The sequence below is a fragment of the Camelus ferus genome, chromosome 10 (genome assembly GCF_009834535.1).
Source record: "Camelus ferus isolate YT-003-E chromosome 10, BCGSAC_Cfer_1.0, whole genome shotgun sequence".
NCBI lineage: Eukaryota > Metazoa > Chordata > Mammalia > Artiodactyla > Camelidae > Camelus > Camelus ferus.
In genome coordinates, this window is record NC_045705.1 from 7,348,051 (window position 1) to 7,373,930 (window position 25,880).

Here is a 25,880-nt window from a genome sequence, read left to right on the forward strand (position 1 = left end):
TAGAAAGGACTTTTAAAAGCTTAAAGTGAGTATGATGGCTGTTCCATGTAGAAGAAAAGAGTAAAGTATTGAGGGTCAGAAAACCTGGATTTCAGCCCTCTGGTGCTGACACCAACTTGTAGTAAGATCCAGCTTTCCTCGTTTGCAGAATAAAGAGCATATATTGCAATATTATATTTCCCAAACTAAAAACTATCCAGTTGTTTATCATGTGGGGAACATGAGGCAAACTGAGTGATACTATCTGGAAGCTAAAACATGGGAAGTTCCTGGACACGGCAATGCTATTCGAACAGTGACCCAGAGTATGAACACTGTGCTGATTGAAGAAAAGGACATATGGATGCTGCACATGAAACACAGTCTTAAAGAAGTTATAGTGTAGACCTTCTGATTATGTTTTTATTGCCTCTGATTCTTCCTTCAGCACGGAAGTAGGAAATTCCAGGAACTTGAAGATAGTTGGAGGGTCAGTTCCACATCATTCCTTCTTACTCTGAAGTGACCCTCTTGTTGGCCCTCTAACCTGCTCCTGTCCCCATCTGGTGGATTCCAAGACTCCTTTGTCTGTCCTACAGAGTCAAAAAATGAGCCCATTAAGAGACTGAAAAAGATCCGGGCTGTTCTGCTCCAGGAATCATACTAGGAGGGGATGAGATTTATGAGATGAGGTAATAGAAATACAAATAGAAATACATTCTAAAGGAACTTTTTCCTCAAATGCCTATTTCCTTTGTGATTGATTTGTGGGAGGAGGCTGAGGAGATTGAATTCCCCTGCCTTCTCAGCCACACTCCTACTGTTTCAGGTTCTAAATGTTCCCAATCACAGTCCACAGGCAACTTCTCAGAGACTGGTCCTTAGGGACACTCCCCACGCTCAGCTCTGCAGTTTCCAGGTGCTTCTTTCAGTGATATTCCTACTTTCCACTGACTCTTGAGAAATTATATTAAAATGGAAGATTTATCCCCCCAGCAGAAATTGGGGTCACCAATACTCAGGGAAAGGTGCAGTGCCTTGCGGGTTATCCTTCAGCCGTTTGTCAAACCTCCGTGGGTAATTTATAGGCAAGTGTGTGCCAAGGGTCACTCCTGGAGGCTGTAGAGCAAACTGTACTGTGCGCTCTCCCCCAAGTTTGTGCTTGTAATAAATAATGGATGCTGTGTAAGTGAGCTCCTACTGGGTGGCAGGCACAGAGAACTACACAGATTCTATGCATTATTCTATTTAATCCTCAAGACAGATCTGTCAATTCGGGATGTTTAGACTCATCTCAGAAATGGGAAAATGGAGACTGAAGTCAGTCAACTTACCACGAGGTTTCCTGTAAGTGTTATAGTTGGGTCCAAAACCAGGGCTTTCTGACTCAGACGTCCTTACTGTCATCCAGACTCAAATGACAAGGATACCTTTAAAAGGAAAGAAGAAATAGAGGGTCACCTGAAGGGGGCATCCAAGAAGGGGCCAGGGGCTGGTCCTCCCCTTGATGTAAATAGCTCTGTGGGATCCTGTAATCATAAACATCCCAGGGCTTTCTGTAGGCTCAGAAGACAGTCGCTTCTGCCTGGTTTCGCCCTGATTTAACAAGAGCTCATTGATCTCTTTCTATAGTGAAAAAGCGCTGTGGTAGGCAAGAGAGACACAAAGCTTATAACATATATACTGTTTCCTGACTCAAGACAATAAACACCAAAGTGCAGGACGTGCAACTAAATATAATAAGTTCAGAATATGATATTATTTTACATGAAGTGGGTTGGTTATACTGAGGAGAGGCAAGGGGGCAACGGCTTTTTAAAATGTGGTCTCAGGGCCAGCCGAGTCAGCACCTGGGAATTTATTAGCAATGCAGATTCTCAGCTCCACCCTAGGAGCCTGGCCCAGCCATCTGTTTTGTTCACTGGAAATTTAAGAAACACTGGTTTAGGGGCTTGGCTGGTCACTGAATTTTGGCTTGATGGGAGGTGGGGTAAGGGACTGACAGCAAATGATTCTGGACAGGTAACTTAAGGCTGATGGTTTAAAGGCGTTGAACTTCTTGCTCTGGAGACTTCAGCGAGAGGAATGAAGTGCGGACAGCACGCCTTTTGATGACATTTACCTTCTAGAAAGCTCACTGTTGGGCAGTCAGATTCTGGGGGCCCTAGGTTCTGAATCAAAACTGACCGCAGACTTCTCCTCTTTTTCACGCCTGGCTGTTCTTTCCACTCGAGTTTCTATGACAGCGGATCTGCACCAGTTTGGATTTGTGAAAATCACATTAATTTCATTAGCGCCTCAGGGATTCCTTACGAATCAATATTTTTCACATCTGTGGAGCATCAGGAAGAGCAGCCGCCCTTTGCCCACTAGTCAACAGGAAACAGAAGGCGAGCGGTGCTCTCATGGTAATTAGAAAGGCTCAAAGGCACAACTTTGGGAATTTTCACATTTTTCCTCTCCCGTTTGCTAGTTCTCCCAAAGAAGACTTTATTCTCCTAACACAGCAAATCTTATTTCCTTTCCCGAAAGGTAATGCTGAGAAAAGCCTGCCTTAGCCACATCCCTGTATCAAATTCTATCTTTACCTGGGCATTTGAATCATACTTGTTCTAAATAAGAATTTTAATAAGACCTGGATGATCACAGGGGAGCAGTGCCCCTGGCTAATTCTCTACATGGTAGTCTCACTCCAGATCATTCCACCCAGAACCTGGTGACAGCTCCTCTGCGAAATTAAAAAATAGACTTCATACATAAATGATGACTTGCCAGTTACAGCCTCTGCCCAGGCAGAAGAAATCTGCTCTGATTTCAAGACTAGTCTTGTCGACCTATTGTCAGACTTTCCAGAGGCTTTAGGAGTGGAGATTCCTGCCAGCTCGGGACTCCTCCCCAGCAGCTCCTCATGGGCTTCCTTTGAGAGCATCCATGACCACTCTGGACTGTCCCTGTGCTGCCCAGGAAAACCTGCACAGATGGTCAACCTGGGCAGCATCTTGCTTTCAGAGCCTATCATCTCCGTGTGTGGGCCTGGTCACCCCAGGACCAGCAAAACAAAGCTAGAGAGGGACAACTGGGTGGTCCACCATGGTAGGGAAACCAACACATGTCAACAGACTATAAGAATGAAGACTCATTCCTTTGTAAATAAACTGTAAATGTTCACCGAACCTTGGCATATATGGGCCTCTGCAGTACCTCTTGTCCATGGAATTCATTTTAGCAGTAATCACATCCTCTCAGACAAACACATTTTCTGTTTAGCCTTGCCTTCCCCACAGGCCTTGGAATACCTTGAGAACAGGAAATGTGATTTATATTTCTTTTGAATACTAAAACCACAGCCCTGGGAACACAGTAGATATTTCTCCTTGAACTGAACTAAAACAGAATGGGATATAAGAATCAAGGATCACCTCTTGAAGTTTGAAATAGGTAATTTGGGGGTTACAAATAAAAGGAAAGGAAAGAAAAAAACAAAATGCAGTCTTAAATTATCAGGCAGTAAGTTTACAGAAGTTATTACCCACAGAGGTGATATAAACAGCAAATCTATAGGTTCTAAGCTTTTTTGTTATTTGAGTTCTTTGAAATATTTGCGAAACACTTACACTAGCTTTATATCTATCTCTACTTTATATTAAATAGATACATTAATGTAAAGAGAGAGAGAGATCATATAGATAAGTGAAATAGTTGGTTACTTGCAAGAGTCAAATTTTGCATAGCAAGAGATATCTTAAAAGGTAGTTACCGCTAATGATTCTCATGCATCCTGCATAAGCAGATCATGCTTGTCAGCCAGCTGACCAGTGGTGGCGCGAGAGCTAACATTTAGCTCAGCAGAAGGCTGATGATATTTTGCCAAAGTCCCCTGAAGGTTCATGATTAAAATTATTCTCCTCCTGTAGCACCTGCCATTCCTCCACAGACCACCAGTGGTTAGACACGGGCTGATAAAAGACGCTTTCTGTATTTGATGTGATTTCATGGACAAAGCTCCATGGTATTCTGTCAGGTTGTTCTGGGGAGAGCCCTTACCTTTGAGGTTTTTTTTTTTTTTTTAGTTCTTATTTTTTATTGAAGTGTAATCGATTTACAATGTTAGTTTCAGGTGTCCAGCAAAGCGATTCAGTTATACATATATATATTTTTTTTCAGGGATAGATTAGGAGTTTGGGATTAAAGGTACACATTACTTTATATAAAATAGATAAACAACAAGGACCTACTGTATAGCACAGGGAACTATATTCAGTTTCTTGTAATGAGCTGTAGTGGAAAAGAATAAGAAAGTCCTTAACCTCGGACGTTGAAATATCAATGGGGCAGCCCTTCTCTCTACCGGGTACCGCGCCCGGTCAGAAATGAAGCTTGTATGTGAATAGGTCTGATCCATTCCTACGTGCATCTTTAAAGCTTCCGGAGTTTTGAAACTTCACTGCATTCTCCAAATGCCGGCTTTGAGAGACATGAAAAACACAGAATGTTTACCAGTCTCTTCTGGTACTGTCTGGCTTTCCAGCACTTTCTTCCTCTGCTGAATCATAACAATGCTGCCAGGGAGGCCTCTGGAACCCTCTCCCCAGTGACCGCCATTGCTAATACCGTGCCGCCTGCCCCTCCTGCCCACCTGAGATGTGGCTAGGGACTTCACAGCTACTGTCATTCTGGGGTCCACGCACCCCGCAAGTGAGACATGGGGCCAAGAGAACATTGCGTTTAGGACTCCGCTGTGTTTTGCTTTTATTGCCTCCTCATACTGAAGTTGCAGCTTGGAGACGAAGCGTTCTATAAAGAGACCTAGGTTGGCTTTCACTGGTGATTTGTTTTTCTGCCCCAACAAAGAAGGTAGAGCTGTTGCTACCCTAGTTGTTATTTAATCTTGGTGCTTCTGGATGAGCAGTGACCCTTCTTTACCTCCTCAGGTCAGACTCTTTAGATGGTTTCCAGAAATTGGTTAATATGTCCTCAGATCACCCCGGTGAGGAAGTTAAGTACCCTTGTTTTTCTAGTTGGAAAAAATGAAGCATAAAAAGCTACTCAGGCAGTTGCCTTAGCCTGTCGAGGATGGAAGCCTGAGCCGTCCCTGGGGAACGCTTGGTGTCTTGGAGGGCGTTCTTGCCTTCCCTTTGGCCATCCAGGGGCAGCGTCCAGGGGCAGCAAGGTGGGGAAGGAGCAGGCCTCCCACTCGAGGAGACCTTGGCTCTGAACCTGCCCCCAGAGATGCCTCTTTCCTGGCTGACAGTGAAAGCAAGTGACCTTCAGCTCAACTATGGAAAGTCCAAGTGACTAATTTAATGAACCTTTGGTGTGGGGTGGGGGGTGGAGAAAGGAGGAGGCTGCCTGGGCCCAAGGCCAGTGTGAGCCACCTCCAATCTATGCAGGGGGTTGAGGGAGAGCTGAGAGCAGAAGGGGTCAGAGGAAAACAGGCTGCTCTGTGTGGTCAGAGAAGAGCGTCTGAGCATGTGGACAGATGGAGGCCCTGGGTTACGGAGGCGAAGCATGTCAGCAAACCAGGAGGACTTCCTGTGTGCAGACAGGCAGAGGGCCAGTTCTTCGATGAGCTGGAAATAGGAAGCAGTGGGGGGCGGTCAGCAGAACCCTTGTGCTCAGCTCTGTGGATTTTACGGAGTGAAGTAAAAGAGCTTGTTATTTCAGTGACCCTGGAGCTGGTTTACGTGCTGGGTTTTCTTTTCTGTCTCCTCTGCTAAGACTTGATGGTACTCAATCCACAGAGGCCACGCTGCCGTTACATGCATCAACCCAGAGCCATTGTTCAGGCTGCAATCGTGTTGTTCAGCCGTGTGGCTAGAGATGTTGAGATCATGCGTTGATTCACTTGCCTTTGCTTCTCAAACATGTACTTTCAAGATGGGAGGGGGCAGGACAGGTTCCTTCTCTTCCCCTTGCTCTGAAGAAGTGACTACACGCCCCATCAGCATTCTTACAGCACAAAGCCCTGTTCTAAGGGACGTGGAGGGGATGACTGAACCTGGGGCCGGGCGTTCCTCCTATATTTTCTTAGGGAATTGTTACAACCTGGGCAGGAGGGTGGGAAGTTTGGAGGAGAATGAGGCTCAGAGGCATGCACAAGGAAATAGGAGATTTGACCCTGCCCTAAAGGACTATTTGAAGTGGCATAACCAGCAAGAAGGTGGGTGGAGCTGAAGGTCGCTCTGAGCCTGTCCACATTCCCAGGACCATTTCCTCTGCAGGAGTCCAGTCTGACATCTTCTGTTCACCCTTGCTGACTAAACTTGGGTGCTCACCTTCGTTAGCATTTCAGGGAGGGGGCCTGTTATACAGCATCCATCTTTCCTACCTGAGTTCCAAGCAAATTGAAAAACATCACTATGATTTATAAAAAAAGGTCTCCGCTGGGAGACTTAGTCTGCTGACTGGACTCTGAGGTTAGGCAGACCTCTCTCCCCAGGCTGGGGCACCAAGGAGAGCCCACTAGGTGAGCCTTCCCTCATGGAGAAGCAGAGAACCGCTCTCCGCACAGCCGCACCCAGGAGAAAGTGGAGCATCGTGGGCTGCACGCCTCAGGCGCAGTGAATCGAGGGCCAGGAGGCCAGCGTTACAGCTCCCGGGGCTTCACAGACACCGGCAGGACCCCTCAGGAAATGAAGAAGAGCCACTCACCTGATGCCCGCTCTGGGATGTCTTCTCTAGGACCTGCCGAACAGGCTCAGGTGCCCTCCCTGCCTCACCACACCTTCCCTGCATTTTACTATCTTGTCATATGTAATCCAAAATTATGACCTAATGTTCACATGTCTCTCTCTCTCTCTCCCAAAGGACTGTGCATTCTAAGTGAATGTCCTGGGTCCTTTAAGCATCTTTTTTTTTATCCACAATACCTGGCACCGAGCAGGTACTTAGGGGAGAGTATGTTGAACAGAGCTGAGCAGAGGTACCGATCGCTTTACCAACCCATACGGGAAAGACTTAGTTCTTGGGTGGTCTCCGAAACTTCCGAAACGTTTTTCTAAGGGTTCATTTACAAAGTCAGGATAAGCACTGATAAGACATAGGGCTCAAAGTTCTCAAGGAAAACAAAAAGCTGTAGTATGTAGATGAAGGCCGCAGGGGCCGTGGGCAGCCCCTTGTATCTATCAGCGTGAACCTGTGAAGTGGCGTCTGAGAGGATGTTTGTGTGAGCCGCCCTGTTTAGAGTAAGTGTATGTGCTGGTGATTAATTACAAACATGTTTCTGGTGAGGCATCAATCCAAGATTTAATAGGGAACCTCCAGTTCCATTCCCTGTAGCCAAGAACAGTTGACCCTTGAACAACACGGGTTTGAACCGTGCAGGTCCACTTAGACACCGATTTTTTTCAATAGCGGATACTTTGGCACCACGCCATCGGAGGTTGTTTGGATGTCCGACTGCGGAACCGAACCAGGGATATGAAGGAACCTCAGATACAGAGGCACTGTGTATATGAAGGGCTGACTATAAATGATACTTGGGTTTTCAACTAAACACAGGGTGGACGCCCCTAACCTCCAAGCTGTTCAAGTGTCAACTGAAGGAGTCTGAGTTTGAATCCCGGAGCGGCAGCAGCACCTGGGAGCTTCTGAGAAATGCAAATTCTCAGACCCTCCCCTCCCCTGCCACATAGTCAGGATTTCTGTGAACGGTGGCCAGGAATCTGTGTTTCAACAGGCCCTCCAGGTGAGTCTTGGGCTGCTCAAGTCTGAGAAGCATGACTGCAGCGTGGCTCCTCTCATGTAGGAAGGACAGACCTGCAGCACCAAAGAAAATAACAGTAAGAGTTCACACACTTTGCAAGTCACCATCCTAAACACTGGAAGTGTTATCTCTGTTATTGCTGTACCAATTGAATGAAATGGTTACTATTTTTAACGTGATTTTATAGATAAGCAAACTAAGACACCAGGCCAGGACTAGGGCGAGGCGAGTGAGGCACTCCCTTCGGGAAGAAATTTATTGAAGAGGATGCAAAAAAACTCAGCCATCAAGATTATTGATATTTATATGTAATATTTTTAAAGGTCAAAATTTATGCTAATAAATTAATGAAGATCAAAATATCAAAGAAAGATCCAGCAGGCAGAATGATTACACCTCATCAGGATGATACAGTTAGTAAGAAGCAGAGTAAAGGCTTGAACCCAGGCAGGTTGGCTGCAGACACTGCGTGCTCAACAGAGATGCTGTGGACCTCCTGTCAGCTAACGGTGCCATGTCCTGATGGGGAAGGAAAGGTCCAGTCCTGGGAGCGAGCACCATTCGGGTCACAGGGACGCCTGATGGTTCTGAACTCGTTGGGACTTCAAGCAAAAAAAAAAAAAAAAAAAAAATCTAAAAATGGAAGCAGAAAATTCAGATAGGGCCTAAATGTCACAGCTTGGCCATCTATGAACTTAGGAATGAAAAAGGAAGATGATTTCCAAAGCTTCCTCCCACATTTCCTTCTGGCTGGCTCCCGCTGGGAGAATCAGTGGGCAGCGCTACCCTGCGTTCTGGCGGTAGGAATGTGATAATTAGAACCACTTAATATGACTGCAGTGCCCTCCTTGGTCCGTCCACCTTTGGAGAGAGAGAGAGTGAGCATTTCCCTTGCTTCCAATGTGTGAGATTCTGGCAGACGGGCAAGCTGCTTGTCTTAGGGCTTGTCATTGAGAGCTGGTCACCTAGAATGCCCCAGCATATTTGAGCTGCATTGTTGAACTCCATTGGTATTCTCCCAGCAAAACTCCTCTCCTGCGTTTCCCAGATCAGCATTCTGTGAAAATGAGGTTTCCTAACCTGAAAACATCACACGTTTCTGTGGCCCCCACCATGATTCTTCTTTGCTTTATAGAAATTGACTCAGAGGAGTATTTCTGGTAAATGCATTTATGTGTCAGGAGACGGAAACACAGTTAGTTACAAATTTTACATGATACGTTAAAGAAGATCAGAGGGCTTCTGGCTAGTTCCCACTTTCCCTCTCTTTAGTTGGGAGAGAGGAAAGGATGTTTATAAACCTAGAATTCTTGCCGGCCGTGCACCTTCTGATATTTATGGTAAGTGGAAGGTACAAAGTTTAAAACTTAGACACTTGGACAGAACCTCCACTAGCTGGTCAGTTTCTCTGTCCACTGGGTTTTTCGGTAGCTGTAGTGCTTGGGGATGAGCTGTTTCTCCGACATGTAATTTCAACCCAGTGGAGGTCATTTCCTGGATGCTAAGAAGTGAGTTCTGAATGAGTTTACATGTCTTTTGCTATTGATAGCTAGCTGTATGTGTTTACTCTTGTTCACCTTTCAAGTACACTTTCTTTCAACAATGTATTTATCCTAGAAATACATATTGAGCACCTATGAACTGAAATCTTGAGGGACAGTTATTGGGTAAGCCGTAGTCCCTGCTTTTCAGGAAGTTATAGACTGCTCACAGTCAGGAAGTGTAACTGATAACTGCACTGCAAGATGCGGCAGATGAAGAAGAGAGCCTGAACGCTTTGGACATTAAGAGATGAGACACACACACCTGGGAGGAGTCTGCAAGGAGGCAGTGTTTCAGCTCAGCCAAGTGGATCAAAAGGATTTGATAAGTGAAAGAGAGCGCTCTGAGTGAGGACAGCATGACCAAAGGCTAGGGGATGAGGAGGCATGGACGGAGCAGGCTCTAGGAAAGGCAGGTGTCCCGTTCTGCTGGACAGAAGTAGAAATGAGATGAGGGGTTTGAACTATATTCCTGAGGCACCAGGGAGCCACTGAAGGCTTTGTACTTCAGCAGTGATGGAATCTAAGCAGAACTGTGCTTCTGGGTAATGCTTTGCAGGTGTGAGTACGCATTCGGATCACCAAGGGATTTTGTTAAAGTGCAAATTCGGATTCAGTAGGTCTAGGCAGGGCCTGGAGGGCCTGTGTTTCTAAGAAGCTCCCAGGTGATGCCAGTGCTGCTGGACTACCAAGCACACTTTTAGTAAGTTTGTGATGGGAGATCAAATAATTGTAGTGGAGGATGGCTGGAGGCTGTGAGACAGGGCTCCTGACACCGGCGCGACGAGAGGTAAAGTGGGTCCAAACTAGAGCAGAGGACCGTCTGGTGGAAGGGAAATGCTACCTTATGTCGAGCGAGGGAGAGTGGGATCCGTCACATGTTCCCCTGAGCCCCCCAGACTGTGGGTGTGGGTGCTGTGAGCATCCCCTTCCCCTAACACTTTGTGCTCTCGGAGTCTGGAACTATACAGTTCTTTGCAGTTGCCAGACTATCTGTCTGGGCTTGTACCATGTTGCTGATTCTGCAAGAAATGCTCATGTATCTCCAGGCCCCTCATGAGACCCATCGTAACCCATGCAACTCATGTCAGGTGTTACCTCTTCCGGGAAGTCTTCCTGGTACCCTCAACTCCCCCTTCCCCAAGGCTGGATTACGTATCCCTCCTATGTGCTCCCATAACACCTTGTGAGGTCCCATTGATCAGAGCACTGTGTGGTCAGAGGACACACCTGTCATGGACCCTGTGTTGCTCGAGCACAGGAATTCTCTTTTTCAACTTGGTGACCCCAGCGTCCCTAACCAGGTAGAGACTCAATGTTTGATGAATGACTGAATGAGTCACGAGGAAGAGTAAAGCTTTACTAGCCTGGTGGCAGTAGCTTTGTTCTTGTCACTTTTGCTGAGAAATGAAGTTGTTTAGACATTGACTTGAACCTAGTTTGGTACATGGTAATTGTGAGGCACAGAAAAGCCGGGCAAAGATGTCCAACAGGTAGTGAGACAGTTTGGAATACAACTCAGGAGGCGTTCAGGTCTGGCTACCATGACTTGAGGGTCCTATGCATGGAGGTGACAGTTAAGAACATGAAGAGGATCAAATAAAAGCAGAGAGGGAGCAAGATGGGGAGGGAACTAGCCAGCAGAGAAACAGAGTCGCAGAGAGAATGAGGCGGAGAGCAGACAGGGACAGACGGAGCTAGGTGGAAGACAACAGCTCTGTCCTTCACTTTTGAAGACCTTCCTCCTGTGGCACCCAGGGTGAGGCACGTGACTGGGGCACATGTCACAGTGTAAGGGTGACCTTAGTCCTGGAGGATCTCAGGAGTCTCTAGGAGGGAGATGTTGGAGTGAAGAGGCTGGAGATGCCAGGCCCAGGAATTAGGCCTGCATGTGAGGTCAGGATCCCCAAACCAACTTCCCATCCGGCCAGACAGGCCTGTTTCATGCCTTTCTGCCTTCCTACCTGGGCACAATTTCACTCATCAAAATGCAGACAAACTTCAAGCATGGTCCCAACTCCTCTGCCCCTTGCTTTCCAAACTGCTTGATTAGCTAGTGTGATCGACACACAGCTACGTTCTGCCTTCTCTCAGGTAGCCTCGGGCGCGTTGAAGAATAAGACTTCTCAGGCTGGAAGGCCATTTCCCTCTTCAAGTGTGACCCCCAGCCTGTCACCCAGAGCCACGCACGGAACAGAAAGGAATCTCCAAATGCAGGCTGGTGGGCGCCCCCCACATCCTCGTATTGGTTGGGTCGGCACCTCCAAGGCCTTCGGAAAGAATGATCACATCCAGGCTTTTTTTTTTCTCTTTCTTTTTTCTTTCTTTTTTTTTTTCTTGTTGCCCACAGCAGCATTTTAACAGACTTCTATTGTGTTTTTTTCCATTCAGTTCCCTTAGAGGGTGACATTTTGCCCTCAAATTCATATGCATAGTTGCTCTTAGAGACATTCAGAGTTATATTCCTGACAAAATCAGACCCTCTGTTTTATCTGAAACAACCCTCCAAAGAAAATCATTGGATCTGAATGAACAGAACAATTCTTTATGTCCACGGGAGACAGGCAGACAAAACGCAATAAAACCGAAGAAAGAAAGAGACATGGCGATGATTTGTTTTTCATAATTACTTATTCAGAGTAGAAAGGAGCATGTTCCTTTTAACATGTCTCGACGTGACGGATGAGGTGTGCTCATCCCGGGTCTGCAGGAGAGATGAATGCAGGGCAGTCTTGTTACAGGCGATGGTTCACATTGGGCGGAGAGGTGTTTCTGTCTGCAAAGCTGGAGATAAACACCCGGCGTCTTCGTCCTCATTTTCATCATGCTTAAAGCCCCTTGCCGCTCGCAGAGTGGCCGGCGCTGACCAGCATGCGCCAGACCTTTCTTTTCCATGTCCCGTAGCAAAACATCCCCCCTTGTAAGGTACAAATGGGAGTACCCTAAAATGCATGTTTTCTTCCTCACAATACCTGCCAAATGTGTCTGTGATAGATTTGAAAATCACACTGGGATACAAAACCTACATCATCGCTAAGGTGATTTTTTCCCTTCCCAGTAACTCAGTTGCGCCGTTTTCTTCAGTACAAACGTTGCTCAAGGCTCTAGTCCCAGCCAGAAATCAAGGGAGAGAAAGAAAAAAGGAAAGTTTTAGCTAAATTGGCTTTGTTTCTTCAATTATGTGCAAAGGGTAAACAAACTTTTTCTATTGAAAACACACAGTCTTTGCCCACCGAAGAGGTGAATCCGAACAATTCTGACTTGAGCCATGGAAGCAATGAGCTGGATCTGTGATTTAAAAAGAAACAATATAAATTTTCACATTTCTGATGAAGGGAGGGGGTTAGTGCATTCTTGAATCACTTTCTAAGGCTCTTATGAATTCAAGGATAAGAAAAATTAAAGAATAAATACAGGAAGTGTGAAAGTAAGGTTTTTGCCATAAACTTTTATGCTTCTGTGTTAGAGTCATGTGAGGACTCAGCCTGTATCCTAAGCCATGTAAATACATAAATAAATAATCTGGGATTTGAGGGTACCTGGGAGATGTGAGGGTACACATCACTTATGTTATGGAAGAGGAAGCAATGGCCAAAAATTAGCTAGGCGGCATACATACATTAGCCTTAATTCAATTGTGAATGCAACTGTTCACTTGTTAAGAGTCTTTACATTTAAAAAGTTTTTCCTTTCTTTTTCTTTTTTCTTTTTTTTTTTTTTAATTTTGCATCTGCAATGAGGGGGCTCGACACTAACTCATAGGTGTGCATTCTGTACATGGCTTTTGAGGAAGTCGAGAATGGCTGGGACACGATCGCTACCCTGAGTAGCTTAGTGGTTGAGCTCAGGTCTCATGGTCCCCAGTAGACTGCAGGGCCTTTTGTTTTGAGCCAAGAATGTGCCAAAACAGGCTAGTCTAGCCCCACTTTTCTTAGAGCTTCTACATCAAAAAGGGCGACTGACTGCATCCTTAAACCTGCCAAGACTCTCAGGAAGAATCAGTAGCCTGTGCGGAGGGATAAATTGAGAGTTCGAGATTTGCAGGCACTAACGACTGTATATAAAATAGATGAACAAGTTAAAAAAAATCGGTAGCCAAAAGCATTTCAAACATGGAACTGTTTCTATCTTCCAAACCCAGACGAAGACCGGTGATGGGGAGGAATCTTCACCTTTGGGTGAGTGATCCTGCGTGGCTGCCATATCTGAGGGGTCCCTGCTGTGGGACAAGCTGTGTGTGACATCTAGGTGCCACCCTTTACTGAGAACCTCAAGTGCTTGTTTGAGGTCCTTTGTACATGCATCTCCACTAACCCTCAAAATAGCTCTGCGGTACAGCACTGTGCCCATCATCGCGTAGTTGAAACGCTGAGAGGCGAAAGGTTAGGTGATGGCATCACAAAGCTGGCGGTGATAACTACTCGGATTGGGACTCTGTCCCATCTGACTCCAAAGTCCTAGCCTTGGCCCCCTCTTCTGCCTCTCAGATTCACCGCTAACAGCAATCCTGTAAGCCAATGCTTCAAAGTAATTTTAACCGTGAGCCAGACCAGTCCAGAACATAGGTTCCCATTTTTTCTCATCAAAACCTACCCGATCCCACAGCCTGAGGATCCCAAGAAATAGAATTCCCTGTAAGAAATAGAATTCCCAGCTTCTTTCAAATCGTGAGGCTTCTGCTACTAGTAACTTAAAAGTTATATCCTGCTGGTGGTCTTAAGTCAGACAGGACCCTAACACAGCAATTTGAACGTGCAAACCTTTTCCTTCATCTTTGGGGTGGATGGAAGTGGATGGACAATCATCTGTATTTTATGTGATCATACTACACGCCAGCAGGTTTGTGCGTGACAGCCAGCTCCGATCACCATCCTTCACATTTCTGTAGACGTGTACAGGTTTTTTAAAGCCCTTCACGTCACGATTTTCTCAGGAAAGTCCCTTTTATGGACTAGGAGTCTGAGTCTTAGCAGGTTGAAAGTGACAGGTTAGGCAGCTAATTAATGGAGGAGACGAACCAGAACTCACATCTCTTAACGCCTGGACCTGCGTTCCTTCCACGATGCTGAGCAGTTGAAAACCCCAGCCTTACCACGTGCTTCTCATCCTTTCCCTGAAAAATCACGAGACAGCACGATGTTATCTGGCCTATCCCTGTAAATATTTTAGCATTTAAGCGAGGAGGAGGAGCATAGAGAGAAAAATGTTTCCATAGATTTTTTTCGGAGATAGGAGAGTTCTTGGTCTCCATCCAAGAGAGCGTGAGCATTTAATGAGACGATTGTCCACAAGTCAGTGCAGGGTTTAGCAATGAGGTGGTAGCTGTTTGGCTGCGCTCAGGCTGCCTCAAGGTCTCCAGAGGGAAAACGGGAAGCTGGATTTGTACTGACAGAAGCTGCGTTCTGGTCCTCACCTTGAGGGAAGCATGTCATGTCTCTGAGCCTCAGTTTTTCCATCTTTAAAATGAGGGTCATCGTTCCTCTTTTGCCCATCTCCCCGAGTTGTTTTCGAGAATCCACTAAGGTGATACATTGAAAATTCCTGGAAAACCATTCACGATACATGGCACAGATTTGGGGATGATTTTTTAATATTACTAATGGAGCGCAGAGGTCCCACAGCACTGAGAAGACAGCAGAATGAGAAACAGACAGCACACTGTGTTTGTCAGGCAGCCTTCGCCCTACGTGACATTTCCTTTCCCCCTCCTGAATCAAAAATGGGTAGAACAGTATTTATTCCACCAGGCTTGTATAAGAATAAAGTGAAAGGTCTCTGAAGGCTTTCGAGTGGTACTTGGTACACGTCTGGCTCCTTTTCCAAAACTAACGGTGATGAAAACTACCTCGTCAGGTGGCCTGACACATGATCCCAAGTCGGACAGCAGGTTTTCTTATTATTTGTTACTATTTCTGTCAGTCTCTGTTTACTGCACTTCCTTTAACTCCACAATAAAAATAGAGCTGTTCATCAGACGGCCAGCCCAGGGCCCCCTGTCTTCTAAGGTCAGCGACACGGGGATTTCGATGCAAATATTTGGGAGACTATTTAGTGATGGAATCTGGGGGAACCGAGCTGGTTAGTTCCTCCACGTTTCCACACATTGTTGCACAGAACCCACTGCCACCACTTACTTTACTCGTCCCAGTCCACTTCCCAACCCCATCCTGCTCGCAGAGCCCTCCTCCCGGACGTATTGCAAGATTTGCCCGTGACTCAGCGTGTCAGCTAGCACTGGAGAGTAGACACCGATTCCCTTCTTTCCTCAATAAGCTTTCTTCCTTTTTTTTTCTTTTAATGGAGGTACTGGGGATTAAACCCGGGACCTGGTGCAAGCTAAGCACGGGCTCTACCACTGAACTACACTCATTCAATAAGCCATCTTCCTGACCATATGGTGAGAATTCTTCTCTAGGTGGATATATGTGGTGTAAGTTCCTCGAGGCTCCAATTACTATACACAGCATCCACCCAGCAGTGTGCTTTCAGTTGCTAATTGCTTTACCTGGTTAGTAACAGGCCGCAGAATTGAGAAGAGGACTCCAAGCTCTGAAGGGGAAGCCCATTGCTCATTTCTTTCCATCAGCCTTCCTGCCATGAAATTATTAGATCCTCATAAGCCCATCACTTGCACGACCGTCCTCCCCCTTTATTCTCTCCAGCCCTCCCCGGCCAGAACTCCAGGGGGAGATTTAGGACCATTGTGCTAACATCTTCAAACACTGCAGTTAGGTGTTTGAAACAAAATGTGTAATTATGGGAGAGGAAAGCTACATCTGATTCCAAACAAACCTCGTGTGCCCCTGGCTGTAATTAGAGAACCAGGTTTGCAGCCCACATTTTCTCATGAAAGCCAGTTCAAGGGAGGTTTCTGTTCTTTCCAAGGGGCTCCTGGAAGTGCAGATGGTGACGAGATGATTTGACATTGGTCCTCCTTCTCTGTTCAAACAGATTGTCCGTCATCGTTCATAGAGTCTAAAGGTACAAAATACGTGGAAGGAAGTCATGTTCGGCGTTCTGGGTAATAGTCTCCTAACGTATTTGTCTCTGAATGGGAACAAATTACAACAAGAAAGAAAGTTACAGATGCCCTCAGACATCCATGGACCAGTGTGCAGAGGTCAAAACTGTCTCTTAAATGTCCCCAGAGCCTCCCATGGGGTAAAATTAGGTGGTGTTTTGCATCATCTCACAGGTCCCTGCAACTTAAAATCCACAATAATAGGCGTAGGAGCAAGGTGATCAAGGGCTCAGAGGTTTTTCTGTTTCCTATTCGACCACCGTCCACCTGAATCTTCACAAAACTGGCTTTGCCCACTGTGCTTGCAGGGTTTTTGTAATTAGGCGTGCTTAGCGGTGCCACGCTACATGGGACTGCCATAGGAAGAATCCCATTTGTCAGCAGTTTTAAACTTTGCCAAATGAAGGCTTATTGGCAAACGGCAGTGAACACTCTGATAATGACCCAACTTTAGAAAACACACACCCTGCTGTGTTGCATTCAAGCCACAGCGCTATTGAAATAAAAGAGAGACAATGCCTGCTTTCAGACACTAGAGATCCTTTGTATTCCAATAAAAGTCTAAATTAATGTTTTAAAAGGTTATTGCTATTTTTTCCCATTTAGCTGGCATCATTTATAAGTCTTATTTAGACAAGGTCCTATGTTATTTTACTTTTTTTTTTTTTTGCACAAAAGCTAGTATTTGATTGCATTAGATCATCAGCTTCTGGTTTTCATTAGACAAACCTGAAATACCCTATTATTAAGATTAAACAAAAAAAAATAGTTGTTTTCTTAGTCCAAAACCTATTATTTTGAGGCTACTGTGACCAGAGAAAAAGAAATCAGCTTTGCAAAACCTGACAGAGAGTTACTTCCAGAGGAGCAACATAACCTCATCAGTGCTGCGTCTGCGTTGCTTTTGTATACGCCATCCCTTCCTAGAACCGACGATGGGAAAGAGGGCTCAGTTAATTCCCTGACATTTGCAGTACTTTCTTTACTAAGAAAGGACTTTCAAAGTGCAAAATCCACGGCAGAATGTACTGTTTGCCCATGTTATGTCAGCATCCCGGTGAGGTGCTCCTGAAAATCCGTCATAAAATGGCGCTTGGACCTGAGGGTTGTAAGGTCTTCCATCTCCATGGCATTTCCACTCACCCTGGTGTTTACTCAACAGAAGTGTCAGACTGAGTCACTTCAAGTGAGGGCAGCCACAGCAGCCTAGCAGGAGAACGAGGTCAAGATCACATGCACAAATCAGGACTTCCCTGACTCTCCCACTCAGTCAAGTGGGAACTCTAGCCCCCACCGATTTCTCCCTCATAGAAATTCTCTAGGGTCACCTCATACAGTCTCTTCCTCCTGACTTAATCTTGCTGGTCCTTTGAACCTCAGTTAGAAAGCATTTCTCTAGGACACCTACCTCAGCCAACCAAAGAGGAGTGAGGTGGCCTCCCGTGAGTTTGCAAACTGTTACAGCTCCAATCACACCGTACTGTGATGATGTGCTGGTGTGTGTTGGTTTCCCATCCCGGACTATGAGCAACATGAGGTGAGGGACCATCTTTTCGTTGTTACATTTGCTGCCCCTAGCCCACTGCATTGCCCTATAAGAGGTGTTTAACAAACGTTGATTTATTTGATTGTCCCATCACCCTTGCCAGTTTCCTCCCATTTTTGTCACAGGTTCCTGGGATGGTGGCTGGCTCCCACCATGACCCACAGAGGCAGCCCCATGGGTGACGTCGGCCAGAGCACCAACACTGCCATGGTGCCCGCTGAGGTCGGCATCAGGGCTTCGTGTTGATGGTCCTCCGCTTGCTGATGCACAGACCCTGATTGGATGCGGCATCATTTTGTTCACTTGCTTTACTCCCTGGGCCTTTGCACCACCACCCTTATTCTTAGACACTCTAGGCGTGGCCCTTAGGAGGTGGTCAGGAAGGTGATCTGAGGGCCAGATGTCTGCTGTGCTTAGAGTCACCCCCTTTCTCCATGACAGTGGTTCGGACTCATGTACCTTGGTTTTCATCTCAGAATGAGTTTTTTCTCACGATACTCTTCAGCTCCTTGTCTAAATGGACCTTAGTGGGATTTCCCTTCCCCACATCCATTTGGTGGACCCAGATATGTCCAGTTCTGCATAAGCACAGTGGAGGCTCTAGCTGGAGCCTCTCCCGCTCTCAAGCACTGTCTGTGCATTGGCAAACTTCTGCTCCCTTACATTTCAGGAAAGATGTCAAGGGTCCTGGGAGGGTTTCCAGATAAAGTACAGGGCACTCAATTAAAAGTGAATATCTGATAAACAGCAAATATATTTTTTTAGTGTAAGTATGTCCCAAATATCGCATGGGACATACTTACACTGAAGAAGTGCCACACTCTAACCCCAAACTAAACACCTCACCAAAAATGATAACAATATTGTCTTGTCATTCTTTCTCCCCATATACCTGAGCTTATTTTAAGACTGTGAGTATTGAATAACTAACCAGGAACATGTAAATTGTCAACAGTGTGGTGAAATCAGGCCAGATGTTGTATGAGCCATACTTATCCTAAAAATGTCTCCACGTGTAAATGAAGTTCAAATTTCAGTGGATGGCCTGTGTTTTTATTTGCTACGCCTAGTAACCTGAGTCCTGCATGCAAAGCATCAAACAGCCTTTTGAAGGACAGGGACAGTAATGTTCCCAGTATGTCCCTAAAATGACAACCCTAAGGTGGCCCTTGATGGGACAGATGGCACCATCGAGTGTATGAGACATTCTGAGCCCACGTGCTCACCCCAATCCAGGCTGCCTTCTGGGTTCTAAAGGGAGGCCAAGTTCTACACTCTGGATGTGTGTCTTGAGGGTGAAAAGTATTTGGGGAAGAAAGAAACGTCTGTAGGCTGCCTCTGATCGGAGCTGAGGAGTGCTACTGCACAAAAGAGTTCTGGTTTAAAGTCACCAAAACTTAGGGAGGAGCTGCTAAGACTTCGCTCAAAGAAATGCGAGACCCACACCTCTTGTGGAACTCCCGCTGGCCATTCCGCCCTGGGGATCGGCTTGGATTCATCTCAGCCTGTTCACGTTGGGCAGAAGTGCTGTGTTCATCCCCAAACCAAGTATCTCCTAAGAGGCGATGCAGATGTTTGCAAGTCATCCTTTATTCCTCATCTACCTGGGCTTATTTTAAGACTTTTGAGGATGGAATAACTAACAAGAAAAATACAAGCTGTCAACAGTATGATGAAGTCAGGCCAAGGCAAGAATGTGAAAATGAATTTACAGGGTAGACTGTTCATATTCTTCCTTCAGTCCTGGCTTCTGTGTTTGCCACAAGTCTGTTGGAGTCCCAGGTGAACCATGCCAGTCCCTGGGCACTTGTGACAAAGCAAGAGGTGATAAAGAGGGATGAAGTCACCGAGGAAGCAGGAAGCAATTAACCACATAAAGAAACTGAAACGCCATCAGTGATAAGCCTCGGCGGCAATTTACTCAGGTTCGGGAACTTTTTGTTCAGAAGGTTTTCAATAAGTTTTTCTAGTTTTTCTGCAGCTTCCTTAATTCAACAGCTTTTTTTTTTTTTAAGACAAAATTGTGCAGTCATTACGGCCCACGTATCCAGGTCTTTATTGTATCATAGAGATTAGTTGTGGGTGGAAAGAGTTGAAATAGGCAACAGAGATGGAAATTTCAAAGGTCCTTAATGTTTGCTTTTGCTTGAGCATTTTGTATTACAGATCTTCCTCGACTTCCGCTGGGTTACATCCCAATAAACCTATCGTAGGCCGAAAATGTCATAGGTTGAAAAGGCACTTAAAACGTCTAACCTACAGAACATCATAGCTTAGCCTAGCCTACCTTAAACATGCTCAGAACACTTACTGATAGCGTAAAGTTGTGCTAAATCAGCTAGCGCAAAGCCTATTTTATAATAAAATGTTGACTGTCTCGTGGAGTTTGTCAGAATACCATACTGGCAGCGAGAAACAGAACGGCTGTGTGGATACAGAATGGTTGTCAGTGTAGCGGTCACTTACCCTTGTGCGCGGGCGCTGTGGCTCTCTGCCTGGCATCTCCAGAGGCTGTCAGACTGCAAGTCACTAGCCTGGGGGAGAGAAATCAGAATGTACCATCCCAAGTATGGTTTCCATTGAATGCAGATCGCTTTCCGCACCATCGTAAAGTCGAAAAATCTTGATACAAGCCGTTGTTAAGTGAGGGACCGTCTGTATTTTGGTCTTGACCATCACCTGGTATTGCCCTGAGAGGCAGAGCTTCTGTACTGTTCATCTGAAAAACAGCAGTTACTGCTGACCAAAACGATGCTGGGATACGGACCCCAGAAGTCTGATTTCCGGCTGTCAAATTACCTTTCTCTAGGGATCCAGAGAGTCCTGGGATTCTCGATAAAGAATTGTATGTGGTTGGAGATTTATTATTCTCTCTCACAGATCAAGAAAAAGGAATTGTTATGTAGCCAGTGTTTGGGATAGTAATTGTTGATACCATTGCCTTTAAAAAATTTTTTTTATTTTTAAAATTTTTATTTATTTTTAATTGAGTTATAGTAAGTTTACAATGTTGTGTCAATTTCTGGTGTACAGCACAATTTTTCAGTCATACATGAATACACATATATTCCTTTTCATATTCTTTTTCACCGTGAGCTACTACAAGATCTTGTGTATATTTCCCTGTGCTATACAGTATAAACTTGTTTATCTATTCTATATATACCTGACAGTATCTACAAATCTCAAACTCCCAGGCTGTCCCTTCCCACCTGCCTTCCCCCTGGCAACCACAAGTTTGTATTCAATGTCTATGAGTCAATTTCTGTCATATTTAATTCCATTTGTATTCTTGTTGTTATTTTTTTTTAAGATTCTATATATGAGTAATATCATATGGTATTTTTCTTTTTCTTTCTGGCTAACTTCACTTAGAATAACACTCTCCAGGGACATCCATGTTGCTGTAAATGGCATTATGTTGTCATTTTTATGGCTGAGTAGTATTCCATTCTACAAATATACCACAACTTCTTTATCCAGTCATCTGTTGATGGACATTTAGGCTGTTTCCATGTGTTGGCTATTGTAAACAGTGCTGCTGTGAACATTGAGGGGCAGATGTCTTTTTGAATTAGGGTTCCTTCTGGATATATGACCAGGAGTGGGACTGCTAGGTCATATGGTAAGTCTGTTTTTAGTGTTTTCAGGGATCTCCAGACTGTTTTCCACAATGGCTGCACCAAATTGCATTCCCACCAATAGTGTAGGAGGGTTCCCTTTTCTCCACACCCTCTCCAGCATTTATCATTTGTGGACTTTTGAATGATGGTGTGAGGACCACTGCCTTTTTTAAAAATTGAAGTACAGTTGATGTACAGTGATGTTGTATAAGTTATAGGTGTATAATATAGTGATTCACAATTTTTAAAGGTTATACTCCGTTTATAGTTACCTAAAATATTGGCTATATTCCCCATGTTGTAAAATATATCCTCATAGCTTATTTTATACCTAGTGGCTTGTCCCTATTAATTCCCTACCCCTATATTGCCCCTCCCTCCCTCTCTCTGCTGGTCACCACTAGTTTATTCTCTAAATCTGTGAGTCTGCTTCTTTTTCGTTGTATTCACTAGTTTGTTATAGTTTTTAGACTCCACATTGCTGCCAGTGGCAAAATTTCATTCTTTCTCACAGCTGAGTAGTATTCCAGTGTATATATATACCACATTGTCTTTATGCATTCATCTATTGATAGACACTTAGGTTGCTTCCATATCATGGAAATTGTAAATAATGCTGCTATGAACATTGAGGGGTGTGTATCCTTTCAAATTAGTGTTTTTGTTTTTTTCAGATATATACCCAGGAGTGGAACTGCTGGGTCCTATGGTAGTTCTATTTTCAGTCTTTTGAGAAAGCTCCATACTGTTTTCCACAGTGGCTGCACCAGTTTACATACCTACCAACTATTGAAATACCACTGTCTTTTAACATAGGCGGTGGGTGATAGGCCTAATATATCTGATTTGTGTTAGTAGAGCTAATTTGGTCCGTGGTACATTAAGAAGAGATAATGGGGAAAAAGTTGTATTAGAACATGGTTCTGGCATATTTCCCTTTTAAGGAACAGTAAAGCATCAAATGACGTATCCTGGGCAACAAAAGTTGCAGGATAATTAAATAGCTACTTTCAAGAGTGCTGGAAGCTACTGTGTGAAAAAAGTGTAACCAACGACTTTTCACTTTCTTGCAAGACAGAAGAAAAAACAATGTCCATTTTAGAATGGGCTGTGAAATCTTTCTAGTCCTCATTTTAAGGTAGAAGATAAGAATCTTCTCCCAGGTGTTTGAGAAAGGGAGGGAGGGGACTGGGTAGCCTAGGACTGTGTTAAGTTTTCTCGAGGATTTACAAGTTCTGGGGATCATCAAAGCCCACTGGGCTCTGACTAGGAAGCTTCTGGGGCCTTCCTGTGCTGTGGCTCGTAGGTTCTTCCGACTCGGGCATTTTCAAGCGAGGACTCATCATCAGACCCAACCCCTGGGTTCACCCAGCAACATTATTCACAGCTCCCCCACCTTCCTCACCCTCTTCAACACTGGCTGACCACTTGAGGGTAAGGGACACAGGAAGACTGAAATCAGATCTCCCATTAGCAGCCATTAGGAGTTCAACATTCAGAGCTCAGCAGCCACTGAAATAGATTTTTCATCAATTTCCTGAGTAGCCTTGTGGAACCCAAGATAAAGAGCAGTTCTTTGCTCCCTCTCTTACAGATGGCATAAATAAACTTCCTTTGGCCACAAAGCTTTAGAGCTAGGGATGAAACAAAGGTCTCCTAGTCCAGGGACGGTAACGTGGGCTCAGGTGGCTGCCTGAAAATTAGCACTTGAAGAGGGTGACTAAGGAGCGGGCTTTGGAGGTAGAGCGAATTAATATGGGTATCAGCATGGAATACAATAAAGTGTATTTTTCTTCATTTTTTCATATCCCCTTTGGCTTCATGTCACCGTTTTTTGATGTTCCATTTTTTATTACAATAGGAGGATCTTATGTCATACAGAAAAAAAAAAAAAAAGAAGAATCCATGTTTTTATTAGCCTCGATAGATTAAAGCTTCTTTGGGCCCTAATAACTCCACGTTGAGTCATATTTCCCTTGGCCATTTCCTAATCATTCTGTTCAAAGCAGGAACAACAGAGACTGCAGGGCAGTTGTAAGTCTGTGCTGTGATGAATATAGGAATATTGTAGGGAGAAGTACGGGAGGGAAATTATTTCGTGGAAAGAGACTGCCTTTTTTAACTAAGTATCATGAGTTTGCAATGTTGTGGCAATTTCTGGTGTACAGCATAATGTTTCAGTCATATGTACACATACATGTATTCCTTTTCATAGGTCACTACGGGATACTGAATGTAGTTCCCTGTGCTCTACTGTAGGACCTTGTCGTTTATCTATTTCATATACAGTAGTTAGTATCCGCCTTTTGATATGATTAGTCCATTAAAAAGTTGTTAAAAAAAAAATAAAGCAACCAAGTATTAAGGCTAATATATTTAATAATTTTCAGGTAACCCAGTTCTAATTTTCTAATTTGCTCATAATAATACACATTAGCCAGGTAATTAATAGTAACCATATACACACAGTTTCCTCCTTTCTCCCCCCCCTTCTCCCCCCTCCTCCGCCCACAACACACAGTACATGCAGTATGTTAAAATGGAGACTGAATGGTCAGTGAATTTGTGGACAGTACAATGCTTGTTATTCTTCTATCTGAGAGGCATGAAACAAAGGAATTCCACAGCTTAGATCATGTGAGGAAACTCTTGCTGGCTCCCAGTAAATGCGTCGTTCAGTTCTCCAAATGCACGGGCTAAAGTCAACGTAGACTCTTATCCAAAGTCTTTGCTGAGAAAACAAAGGAATTAGGTTTTCCCTAAAGATTTTCCTTAACTGGACAGATTTGCTTCGTTTGATCCAGGCCTGTTAAAGACAGTAAGAGAAATTTTGTCTTGGGAATTACTATTTTAAACAAAGGCCAAAAACAGTGGTGTCTATTTTTAAGGCCTCCTCATTCCTCTCCAGTCACCAGGCACAAGGTAATTTGAATTCTGTTTCCAGTTAAGATGGGTAACTTGATTCTACTCTACAATTCAGCGGTCTGTCCTTTGTACTTGATTTCTATGATATTAAGTATATACAACATTGCCTTTCCTTTTAACCTGGTTTCCACTACAATTTTCTGTGTATCTGAGATCTGTACTGTGACCTGCCTGAACTCATGGAAAATTGACAACACTGAAAGAGGATTGTTGTAGTTAAGCCTCCCCGATGGCACTTTTTAAAAACAGCAGTGGAAAAAAATAACAGGGCACTCGGCCGATGTGATTTTTGGCAGACACTTCACTCAGGCTGTCCAGGGTATCCCCAGAAATTATAAACCCTCAAAGGTGTTCAGGGTGCAGTAAATAAAGCAAGATAAATTATTTTAATGTTCAACTTACTGATTTAGTTCTCTTCTCTGCACATTTTTACTTGAATGGATTTCGATCTAAGTGAAAGGTCAGCTTTGAAGTCAGTGTAAAGATATTTACAGGAAACGAAGCAGAAAGTGAGCTTTCATGCATTTTCAAATGTCTCTATTATTCAGGAGAAAATGAGCTGTGTCATCAGTCAAAAGAACAACAGATACCTACCTTCATATATTAAAGTTAAATAAATCCCCGCCATACCAGAAGTATGCTATTAACCCTGAAATTTGAAATTCACTAAGGTATGTTTTCCCCAACTTTGCATGTGAAAGCAGGAAATAAATGACTGTGAATTAAGGTTCTAAGTAAATATGTAGCAGTTGTAGTTTGGGGAGGGGTGGGGGGGAGATGGGGAAGACTGCCAAGATGAAATCATCCTGGTGGATTTTTTTTCCAGTCTGGGATGCTAACGAGACATTTGTGATAACTACATAATCAACAACATCTTTAAATATTTAATTTCTTGTCAGTTGTTATCTAAATTGACTTCAACTCATGTTTATGTAAGGGTGTACATGTTACGTACGTCCATTTAGCTAGATCTGTCAGAGGGAAGTGGCAAATTGAAGCAATTATGTGGCTCATTCTGCAGGGAAAATAGAGGAAGAGGAGAAACCTGATGGTGAGGGAAAGGACAATCTAGAAAATTGTAACTTACCATATAGATTTATATTCAGGGGTGGCTTGGCCTTCCTCAAATGATATGTCTGCCTGCAAATCTTGGACTCCTTCCTACTCTAGGTGATCAGATTGATTCCTAGATGTGTGTAGATGGTCACATATGAGTTCGCTGGCACCTTAGTGCAGGACTACTGGGTTCCGTGTTGGTCCTCGCTTAATTGGGTGAGTTACCAAAGTTTGGTTCAACAGTAATTTAGTTCAATCAATATATACTAAATACCTACTGTGTTCCAGACCCCTAGCTAGGTGCAGGGACCACAGTTCATTCCATTATAATCTCTAAAGTGTTTTGTTGTTGTTCAAATGATCCCCTGGGCTGATGCGCCATGTAGTAACAGAAAGGTAGAACGCAGTACGAGACCTCGGGCTTACACATTCCGTTGCCTGACACGAGGGTCCTGTGAGATCAGGTGAGCGGGACGGGACTGAT

General features: G+C 44.5%; 1 protein-coding gene across 2 annotated transcripts in view; it reads left to right on the plus strand.

Annotated features, from left to right (window-relative positions):
* MAML2 (mastermind like transcriptional coactivator 2) overlaps nt 1-25,880 on the plus strand; it is a 342,622-nt gene that overhangs the window by 166,732 nt on the left and 150,010 nt on the right. The window lies entirely within an intron of this gene.